Consider the following 19,521-nt stretch of genomic DNA (forward strand, 5'->3'; position numbering starts at 1 on the left):
TATGGGACTTGTAATGGTAATATCGCGATTTTGCGGTAAATTGCGATTTTAACATTACAAGTCCCATAGACCCCTGCAGAAAAAAAAGGCTGCGAATTTCGCAGTGAAAAGAAAACGCCAGTGGGTGGGCGCCCTTAATAAGCAAAATAAATACAAGGAAGAAAAGAAGAGCCTGTTTTATTCCAAAGTAGGGAAGCTGATCTGACAAAGTATCTCATACCATAATTATTGGTGAAATGACCAAATGTGGGATTGACAAGGCAACTGTTAGGTGGATTCACAACTGGCTGAGTGATCGTACTCAAAGAGTGGCCATAAATGGCAGCACATCCAAGTGGAAGAATGTATCAAGTGGGGACCACAAGGCTCTGTCCTAGGCCCAGGGTTGGTCAACATTGTTATAAATGATCTGGAGGAGGGAATTGTGGGAAACTGATCAAATGTGCCGACGACACAAAGCTAGGAGGGATAGCTAACACTAGGGAAGAGAGAGAGAGAGGATTCAAAAAGATCTAGGAAAGCTTGAACAGTGGTCGGCGACTAACAGAATGGTCTAGAAGCTCTTAGAACTCACCAACAAGATGACGGAGCTGCTGACAGGAGAGGTGACTGCGGGGAATGTGGGGGGACATTCTAGCGGGGGGCTCTGGCTGATGACTGGATATTGTGTTGTCAGGTTCCTATAAGGTGTCAGGATGTGGCCGTCTATTTCTCCATGGAGGAGTGGGAGTATGTAGAGGGCCGGCGAGTATGTGTACGGGGCCGCCATGCTGGAGGCGGGGCCACCAGGTAAGAGGAGTGGGAGGATATAGAGGGATGTGTACGGGGCCGCCATGCTGGAGGCGGGGCCACCAGGTAAGAGGAGTGGGAGGATGTAGAGGGCCGGCGGGATGTGTACGGGGCCGCCATGCTGGAGGCGGGGTCACCAGGTAAGAGGAGTGGGAGTATGTAGAGGGATGTGTATGCGGCCGCCATGATGGAGGCGGGGTCACCAGGTAAGAGGAGTGGGAGTATGTAGAGGGCCGGCGGGATGTGTACGCGGCCGCCATGCTGGAGGCGGGTTTACCAGGTAAGAGGAGTGGGAGTATGTAGAGGGATGTGTACGCGACCGCCATGCTGGAGGCGGGGTCACCAGGTAAGAGGAGTGGAAGTATGTAGAGGGATGTGTATGCAGCCGCCATGCTGGAGGCGGGGTCACCAGGTAAGAGGAGTGGGAGTATGTAGAGGGATGTGTACGCGGCCGCCATGCTGGAGGCGGGGTCACCAGGTAAGAGGAGTGGGAGGATGTAGAGGGATGTGTACGCGGCCGCCATGCTGGAGGCGGGGTCACCAGGTAAGAGGAGTGGGAGGATGTAGAGGGATGTGTACGTGGCCGCCATGCTAGAGGGGCTCCTGCCCACGGGGTCACCAGGTAGGTAGATTATAATTAGCTTGTTGACATTTTGCTGTGCTGGGTTGCATCAGCAGCACACAATGGGTTAATAGCTGCAATATAATCAGAGAATATTACGCCAGCGGGTCAGCACTACACGGAGCTGCCATACTTGTCCTGTGTATGAGTATATATGAGGAGTACGTTGACCTCCAGGAAATGAAAATTTTAGTTACCACATTTGAAGGCTTCCTGGTGGTCCTCTAGCAGCACAATGGGTTTACCCAGCAGGACTGCAGAGGGAGGGGTGTTGGACGTCTGGTCTGTAATGTTTCATGAATGTAGATGGTGCAGACATAACTGACTTCTACCCATGATGCCGTGCGGCTGAGTATGGAGGGGGCTTCCTTTATTTTTGCCGCCTCTCTCCCCTTCTTTGTTTCCCTGTATTGCATCCTGAGGGTTTGAGAGACTTTAGAGGGAGTTCAGGACTCCGGACTGCTGGGAGGGAGGTTTCTGGATTCATGTTGGTTGTGGACGGAAGTGTTAGCATAAAGCGGGCAGTCTGACGGGTCTCCTAAGTGACTCCGCCTGGTGCCTCCCTGGCTGTCGGTCATCGGCTCCAACTACCGCTGGAGACAAGTCCCATTGAGGAGCTGGATCACCAATTAGGCATCTACAACTCCATACTATGACTACACACACGGGCGTTAGGCTGCTCCCTCGGATTGGACCATACACAGACATCCGCCCTTGTGATAAACACCGCGCATTGTCATGTGACGACCATGTTCGAGAATCAGACAAGAATGGGATGTGCTGCGGTCTTCTCTTTGTCTGAGTACACAGACGCCATGCATGAACTACTGGAGGGAATGGATGCCACGTCCATCAATATTCTGAAACAATCTTCCACGCGGAGGTTACCAAAGGAGGGACTCCAACACTGTGAGCCCAGTGGAGCCTTTAGTCCTGTGAAGGGACTCTTAAGGTGTTATACACCAGGTACTGGAGAAAATGTACAATGAGATAGAGCACGCGGGACCTGCTACGTGGTAGAATTCCCACACCTGCTGGTAGACTTTAACTGTTGAAGGTCTTTGTTACGATTGTGTGGGCAAACTAAGCACAGGACCCACACGATCGTGACCAACAGACGGATACGCACGAGTTTCACACATGGGTATCAGCAACTGCCCCTGTGCTACAGAGAGGATGACATGTCCCTACCTGAGCGGGGACATCACCCCGATAAAAAGGCAGCCCGGTGGTCTTCAGATCTGAGCCCTTGCTGCTCCTAGGAACCATGCACCAGAACAGGACACATACAGATGCAACAATGACATGGACAGAACAACAGGACACATACAGATGCAACAATCGCATGGACAGAACAACAGGACACACAGAGTCAGAAAACAAAGCCTACAGCAGCCAAAATGCAACCACTAGTAACAGGTGATAAGCTATATATAAATACCAGGTATTGGTTGACATTTTGATCAAAACGTGGAAGCTAGCGGGCCACTTCACGGCTCCTGGACATACCAGTAGTCCCTACACTAACCAGGAGTCAAGGGGCACTGGACACAGGTCACACAGCAAGCTGAAACAGGACAGGAACAGAACACAGGTCACATAGCAAGCTGCAACAGGACAGGAACAGAACACAGATCAAACAGCAAGCTACAACAGGACAGAACAGAACACAGATCACACAGCAAGACTAAAGTGTCCTCATACCAGGGGATAGACAGTCAGCCCCCCAGCTGACATAGGGAGCTGTGTCAGGGATCCACCAACTGATACACAGAAGAGACATAAGACGTTTGGAGGCCGCACCTGTCAGGAGAAAGGAAAAGGGAAGCTGCATGTGCTGCAGACTAGGACTACAGGTGTCCAAACCGTCTTTAGGGAAGCAGAGAGACACAACAGACCTACATGCAAACTCAGATCTGAGTGAGAACAAGACATCCAAACAGTGCAAGACCAGCCTCAACTACTAAGAGATGCTGGTTCTTATGTACTACAGACTAAAGGGGATTGGCTGCTGGAGAATACCACACCCTGTCGGCTCAATTAACCCTCAATCACCTGTGGAGCTGTGCTGCTAGGAACCTTAGTACTACAGATCCTAGCACCACACCCTGACAGTACCTCCCATTTTTAAAAGAGGGGCTTCCGGACCCTTTAAGCATGACAACAAAAATTATGCAACTTCTCCAAAAGACTCCCACACAGTACAGGACTTATCCATATGGGCCTAGTACTACCACAATATGTCACCACCAGGATAGGTATAGCACAGGACTTATCCATACAGGCCTAAAGCAAACACACCAGGGAAGGAGGGAGCAAACGTAACACCTAATGTGCACGTAGCCAGAGGGGAAAACATGGCAGCCCTCCCTGCTGACAGAACGTGCACAGGACTTATCCATACGGGCCTAGTGCGGACACCAGCCAGTCAGCAGGAGAAGGGAAAAAGCTCAGGCCCATACCATACAGGGTCTACAGCAAATTACGTCCGCAGGACGGACACCGGGACAAAAATACAGACTGCATAACGCAGGACGGGTAACAGACAGGGCTGACATCCAGACACCGACAGGAAAACAGAAAAAACTAAGCCCTAACATCCACCTACCAACGGACAAAGGGGACAGGATACAGATCAGGCATCCGCCCACCAACGGACAAAGGGGACAGGATACAGATCAGGCATCCGCCCACCAACGGACAAAGGGGACAGGATACAGATCAGGCATCCGCCCACCAACGGGCGGGTAGAAATACAGGAACAGGAATCAGGCGTCCACAACCAATGGAAGGGTGGATCAGATAGACAGGGCCCTAAAATCCACCTACCAATGGACTAGGGATCAGAATACGAATCGGAGGTCCGCCCACCAACGGACAGGTAGAAATACAGGAACAGGAATCAGGCGTCCACAACCAATGGACGGGTGGATGAGATAGACAGGGCCCTAAAATCCACCTACCAATGGACTAGGGATCAGAATACGAATCGGAGGTCCGCCCACCAACGGGCGGGTAGAAATACAGGAACAGGAATCAGGCGTCCACAACCAATGGAAGGGTGGATCAGATAGACAGGGCCCTAAAATCCACCTACTAACAGACTAGGGATCAGAATACGAATCGGAGGTCCGCCCACCAACGGACAGGTAGAAATACAGGAACAGGAATCAGGCGTCCACAACCATTGGACGGGTGGATGAGATAGACAGGGCCCTAAAATCCACCTACCAATGGACTAGGGATCAGAATACGAATCGGAGGTCCGCCCACCAACGGACAGGTAGAAATACAGGAACAGGAATCAGGCGTCCACAACCAATGGACGGGTGGATGAGATAGACAGGGCCCTAAAATCCACCTACTAACGGACTAGGGATCAGAACACGGATCCGACGTCCGCCCACCAACGGGCTGGTAGAAATACAGGAACAGGAATCAGGCGTCCACATCCAATGGAAGGGTAGATCAGATAGACAGGGCCCTAAAATCCACCTACCAATGGACTAGGGATCAGAACACGGATCGGAGGTCCGCCCACCAACGGACAGGTAGAAATACAGGAACAGGAATCAGGCGTCCACAACCAATGGACGGGTGGATCAGATAGACAGGGCCCTAAAATCCACCTACCAATGGACTAGGGATCAGAATACGAATCGGAGGTCCGCCCACCAACGGACAGGTAGAAATACAGGAACAGGAATCAGGCGTCCACAACCAATGGACGGGTGGATGAGATAGACAGGGCCCTAAAATCCACCTACTAACGGACTAGGGATCAGAATACGGATCGGACGTCCGCCCATCAACAGGCGGGTAGAAATACAGGAATCAGGCATCCACAACCAATGGACGGGTGGATCAGATAGAATACAGGCATGAACCAGGACTCACAACATATACATACTAACATAGCAGGATAATATAACCACATAATAATGCATGCCAACAGAGCGTACCAACATACTAACATAACAAGAACATAATAACATACTAACATCCCAACAGAGTAAGGCATACGAACATACAACATAGATAACATAAAAACATAACATAATGCCCCCCCCCCCTCAGTTACAAAAGGAGGGGCATTATGTTATGATCGTGGGGGCAAACTAAGCACGGGGCCCACACGATCGTGACCGAGAGAGACGGATACACACAGGTTTCAGGCAACTGGCCCTGACCTACAGGAAAGATGACATGGCCGTACCTGAGCGAGGACATCGCCCCGATAAAGGGCTGCCCGGCGGTCGTCGGATCTGGGCCCTTGCTGCTCCTAGGAACCATACACCAGAACAGGGCACCTACAGAGGCAACAATGACACGGACAGAACAACAGGACACACAGCCAGAAAACACAGCCTACAGCAGCCAAAATACAACCACTAGTAACAGGTGATCAGCTATATATAAATACCAGGTGTTAGTTTACATTTTGATCAAAACGTGGAAGCTAGCGGGCCACTTCACGGCTCCTGGCTATACCACTAGTCCCTACACTAACCAGGAGTCAAGGGGCACTGGACACAGGTCACACAGCAAGCTGAAACAGGACAGGAACAGAACACAGGTCACATAGCAAGCTGCAACAGGACAGGAACAGAACACAGGTCACACAGCAAGCTGCAACAGGACAGGAACAGAACACAGGTCACACAGCAAGATGCAACAGAACAGGAACAGAACACAGGTCACACAGCAAGCTGCAGCAGGACAGGAACAGAACAGAGGTCACACAGCAAGATGCAGCAGGACAGGAACAGAACACAGGTCACACAGCAAGCTGCAGCAGGACATGAACAGAACAGAGGTCACACAGCAAGATGCAACAGAACAGGAACAGAACACAGGTCACACAGCAAGCTGCAATAGGACAGGAACAGAACACAGGTCACACAGCAAGATGCAACAGGACAGGAACAGAACACAGGTCACACAGCAAGCTGCAACAGGACAGGAACAGAACACAGGTCACACAGCAAGCTGCAACAGGACAGGAACAGAACACAGGTCACACAGCAAGATGCAACAGAACAGGAACAGAACACAGGTCACACAGCAAGCTGCAGCAGGACAGGAACAGAACAGAGGTCACACAGCAAGATGCAGCAGGACAGGAACAGAACACAGGTCACACAGCAAGCTGCAGCAGGACATGAACAGAACAGAGGTCACACAGCAAGATGCAACAGAACAGGAACAGAACACAGGTCACACAGCAAGCTGCAATAGGACAGGAACAGAACACAGGTCACACAGCAAGCTGCAACAGGACAGGAACAGAACACAGGTCACACAGCAAGCTGCAGCAGGACAGGAACAGAACAGAGGTCACACAGCAAGATGCAACAGAACAGGAACAGAACACAGGTCACACAGCAAGCTGCAATAGGACAGGAACAGAACACAGGTCACACAGCAAGCTGCAACAGGACAGGAACAGAACACAGGTCACACAGCAAGCTGCAACAGGACAGGAACAGAACACAGGTCACACAGCAAGATGCAACAGAACAGGAACAGAACACAGGTCACACAGCAAGCTGCAGCAGGACAGGAACAGAACAGAGGTCACACAGCAAGATGCAGCAGGACAGGAACAGAACACAGGTCACACAGCAAGCTGCAGCAGGACATGAACAGAACAGAGGTCACACAGCAAGATGCAACAGAACAGGAACAGAACACAGGTCACACAGCAAGCTGCAATAGGACAGGAACAGAACACAGGTCACACAGCAAGATGCAACAGGACAGGAACAGAACACAGGTCACACAGCAAGCTGCAACAGGACAGGAACAGAACACAGGTCACACAGCAAGCTGCAACAGGACAGGAACAGAACACAGGTCACACAGCAAGATGCAACAGAACAGGAACAGAACACAGGTCACACAGCAAGCTGCAGCAGGACAGGAACAGAACAGAGGTCACACAGCAAGCTGCAGCAGGACAGGAACAGAACAGAGGTCACACAGCAAGATGCAACAGAACAGGAACAGAACACAGGTCACACAGCAAGCTGCAATAGGACAGGAACAGAACACAGGTCACACAGCAAGCTGCAACAGGACAGGAACAGAACACAGGTCACACAGCAAGCTGCAACAGGACAGGAACAGAACACAGGTCACACAGCAAGATGCAACAGAACAGGAACAGAACACAGGTCACACAGCAAGCTGCAGCAGGACAGGAACAGAACAGAGGTCACACAGCAAGATGCAGCAGGACAGGAACAGAACACAGGTCACACAGCAAGCTGCAGCAGGACATGAACAGAACAGAGGTCACACAGCAAGATGCAACAGAACAGGAACAGAACACAGGTCACACAGCAAGCTGCAATAGGACAGGAACAGAACACAGGTCACACAGCAAGATGCAACAGGACAGGAACAGAACACAGGTCACACAGCAAGCTGCAACAGGACAGGAACAGAACACAGGTCACACAGCAAGCTGCAACAGGACAGGAACAGAACACAGGTCACACAGCAAGATGCAACAGAACAGGAACAGAACACAGGTCACACAGCAAGCTGCAGCAGGACAGGAACAGAACAGAGGTCACACAGCAAGATGCAGCAGGACAGGAACAGAACACAGGTCACACAGCAAGCTGCAGCAGGACATGAACAGAACAGAGGTCACACAGCAAGATGCAACAGAACAGGAACAGAACACAGGTCACACAGCAAGCTGCAATAGGACAGGAACAGAACACAGGTCACACAGCAAGCTGCAACAGGACAGGAACAGAACACAGGTCACACAGCAAGCTGCAGCAGGACAGGAACAGAACAGAGGTCACACAGCAAGATGCAACAGAACAGGAACAGAACACAGGTCACACAGCAAGCTGCAATAGGACAGGAACAGAACACAGGTCACACAGCAAGCTGCAACAGGACAGGAACAGAACACAGGTCACACAGCAAGCTGCAACAGGACAGGAACAGAACACAGGTCACACAGCAAGCTGCAACAGGACAGGAACAGAACACAGGTCACACAGCAAGATGCAACAGAACAGGAACAGAACACAGGTCACACAGCAAGCTGCAGCAGGACAGGAACAGAACAGAGGTCACACAGCAAGATGCAGCAGGACAGGAACAGAACACAGGTCACACAGCAAGCTGCAGCAGGACATGAACAGAACAGAGGTCACACAGCAAGATGCAACAGAACAGGAACAGAACACAGGTCACACAGCAAGCTGCAATAGGACAGGAACAGAACACAGGTCACACAGCAAGATGCAACAGGACAGGAACAGAACACAGGTCACACAGCAAGCTGCAACAGGACAGGAACAGAACACAGGTCACACAGCAAGCTGCAACAGGACAGGAACAGAACACAGGTCACACAGCAAGATGCAACAGAACAGGAACAGAACACAGGTCACACAGCAAGCTGCAGCAGGACAGGAACAGAACAGAGGTCACACAGCAAGATGCAGCAGGACAGGAACAGAACACAGGTCACACAGCAAGCTGCAGCAGGACATGAACAGAACAGAGGTCACACAGCAAGATGCAACAGAACAGGAACAGAACACAGGTCACACAGCAAGCTGCAATAGGACAGGAACAGAACACAGGTCACACAGCAAGCTGCAACAGGACAGGAACAGAACACAGGTCACACAGCAAGCTGCAGCAGGACAGGAACAGAACACAGGTCACACACAGCAAGCTGCAACAGGCACAGAACAGAACACAGGTCACATAGTAAGCTGCAACAGAACAGGAACAGAACAGAGATCACACAGCAAGATGCAGCAGGTCAGTAACAGAACACAGGTCACACAGCAAGCTGCAACAGGACAGGAACAGAACACAGGTCACATAGTAAGCTGCAGCAGGACAGGAACAGAACACAGATCACATAGCAAGATGCAGCAGGACAGGAACAGAACACAGGTCACACAGCAAGCTGCAACAGGACAGGAACAGAACACAGGTCACACTGCAAGCTGCAACAGGACAGGAACAGAACACAGGTCACACAGCAAGATGCAACAGGACAGGAACAGAACACAGATCACACAGCAAGCTGCAACAGGCACAGAACAGAACACAGGTCACATAGTAAGCTGCAACAGAACAGGAACAGAACAGAGATCACACAGCAAGATGCAGCAGGTCAGGAACAGAACACAGGTCACACAGCAAGCTGCAACAGGACAGAACAGAACACAGGTCACATAGTAAGCTGCAGCAGGACAGGAACAGAACACAGGTCACATAGCAAGATGCAGCAGGACAGGAACAGAACACAGGTCACACAGCAAGCTGCAACAGGACAGGAACAGAACACAGGTCACACTGCAAGCTGCAACAGGACAGGAACAGAACACAGGTCACACAGCAAGCTGCAACAGGACAGGAACAGAACACAGGTCACATAGTAAGCTGCAACAGGACAGGAACAGAACACAGGTCACACAGCAAGCTGCAACAGGACAGGAACAGAACACAGGTCACACAGCAAGCTGCAACAGGACAGGAACAGAACACAGGTCACACAGCAAGCTGCAACAGGACAGGAACAGAACACAGGTCACACAGCAAGCTGCAACAGGACAGGAACAGAACACAGGTCACACAGCAAGCTGCAACAGGACAGGAACAGAACACAGGTCACACAGCAAGCTGCAACAGGACAGGAACAGAAAACAGGTCACACAGCAAGCTGCAACAGGACAGGAACAGAACACAGGTCACACAGCAAGCTGCAACAGGACAGGAACAGAACACAGGTCACACAGCAAGCTGCAACAGGACAGGAACAGAACACAGGTCACACAGCAAGCTGCAACAGGACAGGAACAGAACACAGGTCACATAGCAAGCTGCAACAGGACAGAACAGAACACAGATCACACAGCAAGCTGCAACAGGCACAGAACAGAACACAGATCACACAGCAAGCTGCAACAGGCACAGAGCAGAACACAGATCACACAGCAAGTCTAAAGTGTTTATATACCAGGGGGATAGACAGTCAGCCACTGAGCTGACATAGGGAACTTTGTCAGGGATCCACCAACTGACACACAGAAGAGACATAAGACGTTTGGAGGCCGCACCTGTCAGAAGAAGGGAAAAGAGAAGCTTCATGTGCTGCAGACTAGGACTACAGGTGTCCAAACCGTCTTTAGGGAAGCAGAGAGACACAACAGACCTACATGCAAACACAGATCTGAGTGAGAACAAGACATCCAAACAGTGCAAGACCAGCCTCAACTACTAAGAGATGCTGGTTCTTATGTACTACAGACTAAAGGGGATTGGCTGCTGGAGAATACCACGCCCTGTCGGCTCAATTAACCCTCAATCACCTGTGGAGCTGTGCTGCTAGGAACCTTAGTACTACAGATCCTAGCACCACACCCTGTCAGTCTTCTTGCTACCATAAGACTATTAATCACTCCTTCTAAAGACCAGCAGAATTTAACTTGCAGATGATGCAAAGCTAGGAGGAATGGCTAACACTAGGGAAGAGAGAGAGTATTCAAAAACATCAAGAAAAGCCTGAACAATGGGCAGCAACTAACAGAATGGTATTTAACAAGGAGAAATGCAAAGTCCTACATCTGGGCAAGAAAAATGAAAGCACATACAGAATGGGAGGAATTGGGCTAAGCAGCAGCACATGTGAAAAAGACTTGGGTATACTAATAGGTCACAGACTGAACATGAGTCAACAATGTGATGCAGCAGCCAAAAAGGCAAACACAATTCTGGGATGTATTAAGAGAAGCATAGAGTCTAGATCACGTGAGGTCATTATCCCCCTCTACTCTTCCTTAGTCAGACCTCATCTGGAATACTGGGTCCAGTTCTGGGCACCCCACTTTATACAAGACATAGACAAACTGGAGCAAGTTCAGAGAAGAGTTACCAAGATGGTGAGCGGTCCACAAATCATGTCCTATGAGGAACGGTTAAAGGATCTGGGAATGTTTAGCAGAAGAGAAGGCTGAGAGGAGACCTTAATAGCTGTCTACAAATATCTGAAGGGCTGTCACAGTACAGAGGGATCAGCCCTATTCTGATCTGCACAAGAAAAAAGTAGAAGTCACAAATACCAGACCCCATCAGCCTTCTTTACTGTAGTCGACCTGGAAAATGCATTTTTTAGCATGCCACTGTATGAGTGCACAGCTTTTATTCACTTTTACAGATTGTGGCAAGCAATATTGTTGGTGTGTATTGCTGTAGGGAGCAGCCACCTCCCGGGATAATACTCTGAGGCTTCGCAGATGGTGCTGCTAAACTGGATTATGCAGAACCACATTGCTTCAGTATGTGGATGGTCTGCTGTTGTGCTGTGATACCGTAGACCAATGTCTGGAGGAATCCATAAGTCTTCTAAGTGTCTAAGGTTGTGTCTGGGACTAAGTGTGTGTCTGTGACTAAGTGTGTGTCTGGGACTAAGTGTGTGCCTGCGACTAAGTGTGTGTCTGGGACTAAGTGTGTGTCTGGGACTAAGTGTGTGCCTGTGACTAAGTGTGTGTCTGGGACTAAGTGTGTGCCTGTGACTAAGTGTGTGTCTGTGACTAAGTGTGTGCCTGTGACTAAGTGTGTGTCTGGGACTAAGTGTGTGTCTGGGACTAAGTGTGTGTCTGGGACTAAGTGTGTGCCTGTGACTAAGTGTGTGTCTGGGACTAAGTGTGTGCCTGTGACTAAGTGTGTGCCTGTGACTAAGTGTGTGTCTGTGACTAAGTGTGTGTCTGTGTCAAAGTGTGTGTCTGGGACTAAGTGTGTGCCTGTGACTAAGTGTGTGCCTGTGACTAAGTGTGTGCCTGTGACTAAGTGTGTGTCTGTGACTAAGTGTGTGTCTGTGTCAAAGTGTGTGCCTGGGACTAAGTGTGTGCCTGTGACTAAGTGTGTGTCTGTGACTAAGTGTGTGTCTGTGTCAAAGTGTGTGCCTGGGACTAAGTGTGTGTCTGGGACTAAGTGTGTGCCTGGGACTAAGTGTGTGTCTGTGGCTAAGTGTGTGTTTGTGACTAAGTGTGTGTCTGTGTCAAAGTGTGTGTCTGGGACTAAGTGTGTGTCTGGGACTAAGTGTGTGTCTGTGACTAAGTGTGTGTCTGTGACTAAGTGTGTGCCTGTGACTAAGTGTGTGCCTGTGACTAAGTGTGTGTCTGTGTCAAAGTGTGTGCCTGGGACTAAGTGTGTGCCTGTGACTAAGTGTGTGCCTGTGACTAAGTGTGTGCCTGTGACTAAGTGTGTGTCTGTGACTAAGTGTGTGCCTGTGACTAAGTGTGTGTCTGGGACTAAGTGTGTGCCTGTGACTAAGTGTGTGCCTGGGACTAAGTGTGTGCCTGTGACTAAGTGTGTGCCTGTGACTAAGTGTGTGCCTGTGACTAAGTGTGTGCCTGTGACTAAGTGTGTGTCTGTGACTAAGTGTGTGTCTGTGACTAAGTGTGTGTCTGTGACTAAGTGTGTGCCTGTGACTAAGTGTGTGTCTGTGACTAAGTGTGTGTCTGTGACTAAGTGTGTGTCTGTGACTAAGTGTGTGTCTGGGACTAAGTGTGTGTCTGGGACTAAGTGTGTGTCTGGGACTAAGTGTGTGCCTGTGACTAAGTGTGTGTCTGTGACTAAGTGTGTGTCTGTGTCAAAGTGTGTGTCTGGGACTAAGTGTGTGTCTGGGACTAAGTGTGTGCCTGTGACTAAGTGTGTGCCTGTGACTAAGTGTGTGCCTGTGACTAAGTGTGTGTCTGTGACTAAGTGTGTGCCTGTGACTCAGTGTGTGTCTGTGACTAAGTGTGTGCCTGTGACTCAGTGTGTGTCTGTGACTAAGTGTGTGCCTGTGACTAAGTGTGTGCCTGTGACTAAGTGTGTGTCTGTGACTAAGTGTGTGTCTGTGACTAAGTGTGTGCCTGTGACTAAGTGTGTGCCTGTGACTAAGTGTGTGTCTGTGACTAAGTGTGTGCCTGTGACTAAGTGTGTGCCTGTGACTAAGTGTGTGCCTGTGACTAAGTGTGTGTCTGGGACTAAGTGTGTGTCTGGGACTAAGTGTGTGTCTGTGACTAAGTGTGTGTCTGTGACTAAGTGTGTGCCTGTGACTAAGTGTGTGTCTGGGACTAAGTGTGTGCCTGTGACTAAGTGTGTGCCTGGGACTAAGTGTGTGTCTGTGACTAAGTGTGTGTCTGTGACTAAGTGTGTGCCTGTGACTAAGTGTGTGTCTGGGACTAAGTGTGTGCCTGTGACTAAGTGTGTGCCTGGGACTAAGTGTGTGCCTGTGACTAAGTGTGTGCCTGTGACTAAGTGTGTGCCTGTGACTAAGTGTGTGTCTGTGACTAAGTGTGTGTCTGTGACTAAGTGTGTGTCTGTGACTAAGTGTGTGCCTGTGACTAAGTGTGTGTCTGTGACTAAGTGTGTGTCTGTGACTAAGTGTGTGTCTGGGACTAAGTGTGTGTCTGGGACTAAGTGTGTGTCTGGGACTAAGTGTGTGCCTGTGACTAAGTGTGTGTCTGTGACTAAGTGTGTGTCTGTGTCAAAGTGTGTGTCTGGGACTAAGTGTGTGTCTGGGACTAAGTGTGTGCCTGTGACTCAGTGTGTGTCTGTGACTAAGTGTGTGCCTGTGACTAAGTGTGTGCCTGTGACTAAGTGTGTGTCTGTGACTAAGTGTGTGTCTGTGACTAAGTGTGTGCCTGTGACTAAGTGTGTGCCTGTGACTAAGTGTGTGCCTGTGACTAAGTGTGTGTCTGTGACTAAGTGTGTGCCTGTGACTAAGTGTGTGCCTGTGACTAAGTGTGTGCCTGTGACTAAGTGTGTGTCTGGGACTAAGTGTGTGTCTGTGACTAAGTGTGTGTCTGTGACTAAGTGTGTGTCTGTGACTAAGTGTGTGCCTGTGACTAAGTGTGTGTCTGTGACTAAGTGTGTGTCTGGGACTCAGTGTGTGTCTGTGACTAAGTGTGTGCCTGTGACTAAGTGTGTGCCTGTGACTAAGTGTGTGCCTGTGACTAAGTGTGTGTCTGGGACTAAGTGTGTGTCTGTGACTAAGTGTGTGTCTGTGACTAAGTGTGTGTCTGTGACTAAGTGTGTGCCTGTGACTAAGTGTGTGTCTGTGACTAAGTGTGTGTCTGGGACTCAGTGTGTGTCTGTGACTAAGTGTGTGTCTGTGACTAAGTGTGTGCCTGTGACTAAGTGTGTGTCTGGGACTAAGTGTGTGCCTGTGACTAAGTGTGTGCCTGTGACTAAGTGTGTGTCTGTGACTAAGTGTGTGCCTGTGACTAAGTGTGTGTCTGTGACTAAGTGTGTGCCTGTGACTAAGTGTGTGTCTGGGACTAAGTGTGTGCCTGTGACTAAGTGTGTGCCTGTGACTAAGTGTGTGCCTGTGACTAAGTGTGTGCCTGTGACTAAGTGTGTGCCTGTGACTAAGTGTGTGTCTGTGACTAAGTGTGTGTCTGTGACTAAGTGTGTGCCTGTGACTAAGTGTGTGCCTGTGACTAAGTGTGTGCCTGTGACTAAGTGTGTGCCTGTGACTAAGTGTGTGCCTGTGACTAAGTGTGTGCCTGTGACTCAGTGTGTGTCTGGGACTAAGTGTGTGCCTGTGACTAAGTGTGTGCCTGTGACTAAGTGTGTGTCTGTGACTAAGTGTGTGCCTGTGACTAAGTGTGTGCCTGTGACTAAGTGTGTGTCTGTGACTAAGTGTGTGCCTGTGACTAAGTGTGTGTCTGGGACTAAGTGTGTGCCTGTGACTAAGTGTGTGCCTGTGACTAAGTGTGTGCCTGGGACTAAGTGTGTGTCTGGGACTAAGTGTGTGTCTGTGACTAAGTGTGTGCCTGTGACTAAGTGTGTGTCTGTGACTGTGTGCCTGTGACTAAGTGTGTGTCTGTGACTAAGTGTGTGCCTGTGACTAAGTGTGTGCCTGTGACTAAGTGTGTGTCTGTGACTAAGTGTGTGTCTGTGACTCAGTGTGTGCCTGTGACTCAGTGTGTGTCTGGGACTAAGTGTGTGCCTGTGACTAAGTGTGTGCCTGTGACTAAGTGTGTGTCTGTGACTAAGTGTGTGCCTGTGACTAAGTGTGTGCCTGTGACTAAGTGTGTGTCTGTGACTAAGTGTGTGCCTGTGACTAAGTGTGTGCCTGTGACTAAGTGTGTGCCTGTGACTAAGTGTGTGTCTGGGACTAAGTGTGTGCCTGTGACTAAGTGTGTGTCTGTGACTAAGTGTGTGCCTGTGACTCAGTGTGTGCCTGTGACTAAGTGTGTGTCTGTGACTAAGTGTGTGTCTGTGACTAAGTGTGTGCCTGTGACTAAGTGTGTGTCTGTGACTAAGTGTGTGCCTGTGACTAAGTGTGTGCCTGTGACTAAGTGTGTGCCTGTGACTAAGTGTGTGCCTGTGACTCAGTGTGTGTCTGGGACTAAGTGTGTGCCTGTGACTAAGTGTGTGCCTGTGACTAAGTGTGTGTCTGTGACTAAGTGTGTGCCTGTGACTAAGTGTGTGCCTGTGACTAAGTGTGTGTCTGTGACTAAGTGTGTGCCTGTGACTAAGTGTGTGTCTGGGACTAAGTGTGTGCCTGTGACTAAGTGTGTGCCTGTGACTAAGTGTGTGCCTGGGACTAAGTGTGTGTCTGGGACTAAGTGTGTGTCTGTGACTAAGTGTGTGCCTGTGACTAAGTGTGTGTCTGTGACTGTGTGCCTGTGACTAAGTGTGTGTCTGTGACTAAGTGTGTGCCTGTGACTAAGTGTGTGCCTGTGACTAAGTGTGTGTCTGTGACTAAGTGTGTGTCTGTGACTCAGTGTGTGCCTGTGACTCAGTGTGTGTCTGGGACTAAGTGTGTGCCTGTGACTAAGTGTGTGTCTGTGACTAAGTGTGTGCCTGTGACTCAGTGTGTGCCTGTGACTAAGTGTGTGCCTGTGACTAAGTGTGTGTCTGGGACTAAGTGTGTGCCTGTGACTAAGTGTGTGTCTGTGACTAAGTGTGTGCCTGTGACTCAGTGTGTGCCTGTGACTAAGTGTGTGTCTGTGACTAAGTGTGTGTCTGTGACTAAGTGTGTGTCTGTGACTCAGTGTGTGCCTGTGACTAAGTGTGTGCCTGTGTCTAAGTGTGTGTCTGTGACTAAGTGTGTGCCTGTGACTAAGTGTGTGCCTGTGACTAAGTGTGTGTCTGTGACTAAGTGAGGGGGTTAAGAGAGTGTGTGTGTAAGTGAAGAAATTCAGTGTAAGTGTCTGTGTGTAATGTGTAAGGGAAGCAGAATGAGTGACTCAGCAAGAACAAGTAGTAAGTGTGTGAGCGTTTAAAAAAAAAAAAGAGTGAGCGGTGGCGAATGGGTGGAGGCGTGTTTGGAGTGGGGATCTAGTCAATCTTCTCTACTTCCACAAGTAAGTTGTAGATCCCCATTAGGGTAAGCTCCATGCCTGACAATGTTGTCCCGTGTGCTCCTTGTGCACACTGGACAGCATTGTCCATTGTGCATAATCCTTAATCAGCCGATTGAGGGCGCTCACTGTTGCACAAGATGCGTGCTCGTCGCACAGTTAGAAGCCCAAATCCTGGATCAAAATGAGCAATTGGCAACACTGAGATCTATTGACAACATGGAAAGGAGTTTGCTGCCCACTGAGCTCCCGCTGGGGTTGAGGTGGGGGTGGATGGTAGTTCAGAAGAGTAGGGGGAGTAGGAAGTTAGCTGAGTGACAGTTAGAAGGGGTAGAGGGAATAGAACCAGGGATACATCGCAGGGATAAGTTCCTTTTTGTATGTTGTAGGACGATACACTCCTGATTATAAAGGTCCTTAGACTTGGAGGTTGCCTGTAACACAGAAGCGGAGGGTCCGGGAATGTGGTGGGCAGACGGTCATCCTTGTGTAGGGTATGGTGGAGTTTCTTTGCAGTCTTCTTTAGTACCTCTAGTTGCGGATTGTAGGTCACTACTAGAGGAACACGATTGCTTTTTTTCCTTGTCTTGGAGTAGTTGATTTCTTGGTATCCCGGTGGCTCTGGTGATTCTTGGGTGTCCTGGTAGCTCTGGTGACTTCTGGGTATCCTGGTGGCTCTGGTGACTTCTGGGTATCCTGGTGGCTCTGGTGATTCTTGGGTGTCCTGGTGGCTCTGGTGACTTCTGGGTATCCTGGTGGCTCTGGTGACTTCTGGGTATCCTGGTGGCTCTGGTGATTCTTGGGTGTCCTGGTGGCTCTGGTGACTTCTGGGTATCCTGGTGGCTCTGGTGATTCTTGGGTGTCCTGGTGGCTCTGGTGACTTCTGGGTATCCTGGTGGCTCTGGTGATTCCTGGGTGTCCTGGTAGCTCTGGTGACTTCTGGGTATCCTGGTGGCTCTGGTGATTCTTGGGTGTCCTGGTGGCTCTGGTGACTTCTGGGTATCCTGGTGGCTCTGGTGATTCCTGGGTATCCTGGTGGCTCTGGTGATTCCTGGGTATCCTGGTGGCTCTGGTGATTCTTGGGTGTCCTGGTGGCTCTGGTGACTTCTGGGTATCCTGGTGGCTCTGGTGATTCCTGGGTATCCTGGTGGCTCTGGTGATTCCTGGGTATCCTGGTGGCTCTGGTGATTTCTGGGTATCCTGGTGGCTCTGGTTTTTTTTTCGGTATCCTGGTGGCTCTCGTGATTTGGTCATCAGTTGGTGTGGGATGGTAGCCCTGATTTATAAATGTCCTTGTAAGATGGTACAAATGTTCCTCTCTGTCTGTTGGGTTGGAGCAGATCCGGTTGTATCTGATGGCCTGGCTGTAGACAATAGACTTTCTGATGTGTTTAGGATGGAAACTGTCCCATCTACGGTATGTAGGATCAATCGGTTTCCGGTATAGGGATGTTTGTATTAAGTTGTTTAAAATCTTTATGGTGGTGTCCAAGAAGTTGATTTCGGTATACATGTAGCTTAATGTCAGGTTTATGGTGGGTGGAATGCACTGAATCTCTCATGGAATTTGATTAGTTCCTGTTTGATGTTGCTCCAGATGATCATGATGTCATTAATGTAGCGAAAGTCGGCCAATGTTGGGGCAGGAGGCCAGAAAGTCACTCTCCAGTTTTGCCATAAAAAGGTTGCCATATTGCGGTGCAATTTTACTGCCCATGGCAGTCCCGGTCAGTTGCAGGAATATCTATTTGCAAAAGGAGAAATAATTGTGTGCGAGGATGAATCTTGTGAGTTGTAACACAGATTCAGAGGCGACCCCATTGGGCTCAAGGTGCGCCTGGCAGGCAGTGAGTCCATCTTCATGTGGGATGTTGGAATACAAGGATTCCACATGCATTGTGGCCAGGAAGGTGCCATTGGGGAGGGGGCCTACGGTTGACAGTTTGTTCAGTTGGTCGTTGGTGCCTTGCAAGTAGCTAGTTATGGAAGGTGCCCTTAAACTACTAGTGAGAAACACAACCAGCTACTTGCAAGACACCATGGAATAAACTACCAACCATAGGCCCCCTCCCCAATGGCACTTTCCTGGCCACAATGGATGTGGAATCCTTGTATTCCAACATCCCACACAAAGAAAATACTTTTGTGCATATAGTGTATGTAGCAGAGCTGTGTGTGTGAGAGATTCGCACATAACAGAACCATGTGTGCGGCATGCGCATGTAGCAGAGTCCTGTGTGTGTGTGATGCATGCACGTAGCAGAGCCGTGTGTGTGTGACGTGCAGACTTAGTACAGCTGTGTGTGACGTGTGTGCGCAGCGGCCTTTGTGACGTGCACATGTAGGAGAGCCATGTGTGTCGTTCAGTGAGTTACATGTCATGATGTCATTCACTATATTATATTATAAGTGGTGCATTGAGCCATTTGGGTCCCTCTTGCTGAGCTGTGGCACTCCAGCAGGCTTTCATGTAGTCCTCAATGCCAACCGAGTATCTGTTGCTGGTGAGGGGGCTTAAATACCCCGCCTCCAGCAAGCGATTGCTGTGATTGGCTGCGGCGGTGTTCCTGAACCAATCAGAGACGGCTCTCGATGAACCAATCACAGCCATTCGATGATGTTCTGATGATAGATAAGAACAAGATGACAGATAGATGGAGATTACAATTCACCTCCAATGGGGGTTCTATATGAGTCTTCCTGAAGTTGCCTCCTTACTTTGAGTACATAGCGGACGCTTATATACTTTGGACATTTGTG

General features: G+C 49.7%; 1 protein-coding gene across 1 annotated transcript in view; it reads left to right on the top strand.

The window, feature by feature from the left end:
* Positions 1 to 19,521, top strand: part of LOC136617429 (zinc finger protein 300-like) — a 1,148,901-nt gene that overhangs the window by 272,416 nt on the left and 856,964 nt on the right. The gene's annotated exons all lie outside the window — the stretch shown is intronic.

Source organism: Eleutherodactylus coqui, chromosome 1 (genome assembly GCF_035609145.1).
Source record: "Eleutherodactylus coqui strain aEleCoq1 chromosome 1, aEleCoq1.hap1, whole genome shotgun sequence".
Taxonomy (NCBI): Eukaryota; Metazoa; Chordata; class Amphibia; order Anura; family Eleutherodactylidae; genus Eleutherodactylus; species Eleutherodactylus coqui.